This window comes from Cicer arietinum, chromosome 5, assembly GCF_000331145.2.
Source record: "Cicer arietinum cultivar CDC Frontier isolate Library 1 chromosome 5, Cicar.CDCFrontier_v2.0, whole genome shotgun sequence".
NCBI classification, from domain to species: Eukaryota; Viridiplantae; Streptophyta; class Magnoliopsida; order Fabales; family Fabaceae; genus Cicer; species Cicer arietinum.
Window position 1 is genome coordinate 46,639,989 of NC_021164.2, and position 3,473 is coordinate 46,643,461.

A 3,473-nucleotide genomic window follows, 5' to 3' on the forward strand; every position below is an offset into this window, starting at 1 on the left:
CAGCATTCGCCACTGTTGAAACGCGCCCAAGCGCATCCAAGCGCGCCTGGGGCGCGATAACCGCACCAGCAACCATAAAAACAGGGATTTTTACTGTTTTATGATCTTTTTTTGACTCTGGGGAACTTGGGAGACTTGTGCCCTAGCATAGAAACTCAAAGACGGCCGTTTCTAACGCCATTGAAGCAGTTTTATCAAGAATCATCCATGAATCATTCTTGTAATTCTTCTTTAATCCTTATCTTTTGTATCTCTGTCATGAGTAACTAAACCCTATTTGTTAGGGATGAGTGTAACCAGATGAAACCCTTATTTTTCTGATTTGATTTCTAGTTATATGAATGAGTTTATTGAATTGTTTTTCTCATCTCTGTGCTTAATGCTTTTTATTGCTTGATCAACATTAAAATGTTCTACGGTTTGTATTTTGAAACGGAAGTGGACTTTACGAATGCTTGAGATGAGAAATTCATGAATTTGTAGTCTAGGGATAGATGCAGGTCATGAAACCAATTAAATTAGTTGCAAAGCAATAATTTACAAGAGAATTTCTATACGGTAATGCTTAATTCTAATCTTAAATCCACTAAGGAATTAGGGGTTACTTTGGAATTAAAGGTTCTGTCACTAAGACATTAGGGCAAGAATAATAAAGAGAATTCGGTAATAATTCAATAAAGGAATTCAGTAACTAGGATCAAATTAGACACCAAGGTTGGATTCGAAGTGAAACTCATCCCTGACATTTTTCTCATTATAAAAGATCAATTTTATTATTGTTGTTAATTTCAAACATTATTTCAATCAACTTGGGAACCTTTTTGTTCAATTCTAGTAATCAAATATAATTCAATAGTAAAACGCAATCCTTGAGTTCGACACTCGGTATTACCGTTTTAATATTACTTGCAACGATTCAGTACACTTGCTGAAACGCTATCAAACACCTCGTGGAAAAGCATTCTATTTTCAAATTGAATTGCTTGCTCATTTGGTTGATGACACTTACCCCGATATGTTTGCCACTGATATTCCTTCATTGTCTGGTTTGGATGATACTTATAATTGTGAATTCTGTACAGATACTCAATTGTGCTCTGTGTGTGCTGAGATCAAAGCTGCCTTGCAAGTTGATAATTGTGTTGATATCGATATTTCTACTAACATAATTGATTTTGCAGACTTAGCTTCGACCACTGGTGTTGTACCTTCCATTGAACAACCACCGACTATAGAGCTTAAACCACTTCCTGAAAATTTGAAATATGCTTATTTAGAAGGAAGTGGCAAGTTACCTGTGATTATTTCAGCCAAACTTGAAGATGAATAGGAAGAGAAGTTGTTGCAGATTTTGAGTAAACACAAGGAGGCAACCGGACGGACCTTGGCTGATATTCCTAGTATTAGCCCATCCATGTGTATGCATAGGATACTACTGGAAGACAGGGTAAAATCAGTTAGGCAGCCCCAAAGGCGACTTAACCCATTAATTCTGGATGTTGTAAAAAAAGAAGTGACCAAGTTCTCGCAAGCAGGCATTATATACCCCATCTCTGATAGTCAATGGGTGAGTCCGGTGCAGGTAGTCCCAAAGAAAAATGGACTCACAATGGTTAAAAATGAAAATAATGAACTTATTCCCACACGAGTGCATAACAGCTGGAGGGTATGCATCGATTACAAGAGACTAAACCAGGAAACTAGAAAAGATCATTTTCTTTTACCATTCATAGATTAGATGCTTGAACGGTTGGATGGTTTTTACAGGCGATTTATCAAGGATTTCAGTAAGATATCTTTTCCACTGTCAAATTTGCTGCAAAAAGATGTCAGTTTCACCTTCGATGACAAATGCAAGAAGGCGTTTGATTTCTTAAAGGCAGCACTAACCTATACTCCCATAATTCTGCCACCCAATTGGACCATCCCTTTTGAAATTATGTGTGATGTATCTAACTATGTCGTGGAAGCAGTCCTTGCACAAAGGGTTGGTAAGGCTACCCATGTTATTTATTATGCTTCTAGGACTTTAGATTCTGCACAGGCTAATTATACTACCACTAAAAATGAACTTTTAGCTATTGTTGTTGCACTTGATAAGTTTAGATCATATTTTTTAGGTTCGAATGTAGTTTTTTTTACTGACCATGCAGCTTTGAAGTTTTTGGTGAAGAAACCAAAAGCAAAATCGATATTGATCCGGTGGATGTTGTTACTCCAAGAATTTGATTTAGAGATTAAAGATAAGAGTTGAGCTGAAAATTTGGTGGCAAATCATTTTGACCAGAATAGAAATGGATGAGGACCCCATCCCTATTCAAGATGACTTTCCTGATGAGCAACTGCTACAGTTGCGTGAGGTAACTCATTGGTTTGTTGATTTAATTAATTATCTAGTTGCTGGAGTCTTTCCTGCAGATGCATCGTGAACACAAATACACAAACTTAAAAGTGATTCCAAATACTATGTGTGGGATGATCCATATCTGTGGAAATTATGTAGTGACTAGGTGATTAGGCGATGTGTTTGCCACCATGAGGCTCAATTCATTCTTCATTTTTGTCATGCCTCTCAAACTGGAGGACATTTTGGTCCTCAATGGACAGCAAGAAAAGTCTTAAACTCGGGTTTTCTTTTGGCCCACTTTGTTTAAAGATGATTTTGAGACTTACAAAACATGTGAACAATGCCAAATAGCACGAACAACAATCACTCGTAGGAGTGAGATGCCTCAACAACCTATGCTTTTCTGTGAAGTATTTGATGTGTGGGGCATTGACTTTATGGGCCCTTTTCCTGTATCTTTTGCTTATGTCTATATTTTACTAGCTGTTGATGAAGTTTAGAAGTGGGTGGAAGCAATACTCACTAGGACTAATGATTCTAAAGTTGTTGCAGGTTTTATCAGATCAAATATTTTTTGCAGGTTTGGAATACCCCGAGCCATCATAAGTGATCAAGGCACTCATTTTTGCAACCGCACCATGGACGCTTTGCTTCAGAAGTATGGGGTTGTGCACAAAGTTTCTACACCTTATCATCTCCAGACTAATGGGAAAGCTGAAGTGTCAAATAGAGAAATCAAACAGATCTTAGAAAAGATGGTGCAGCCAAATAGGAAAGATTGGAGCCACCGACTTGAAGAAGCTCTTTGGGCTCATAGAATAGCCTACAAAACACTAATAGGAATGTCCCCTTATCGACTTGTTTTTGGTAAGGCATGCCACCTCCCAGTAGAAATAGAGCATCGTGCTTATTGGGCGGTCAATAGTTGTAATCTTGAGATGGAGAAAGCAGGTTTGGAGAGAAAGCTTCAATTGCAACAACTTGAAGTGCTTAGACTTGAAGCTTACGAGAACTCTCGCATCTATAAGGAGAAAACTAAGTACTTTCATGATAAGATGATTTCTAGGAAGAAATTTTCCATTTGCCAAAAAGTTTTATTGTTCAACTCCCGTTTGAAAATTATGGT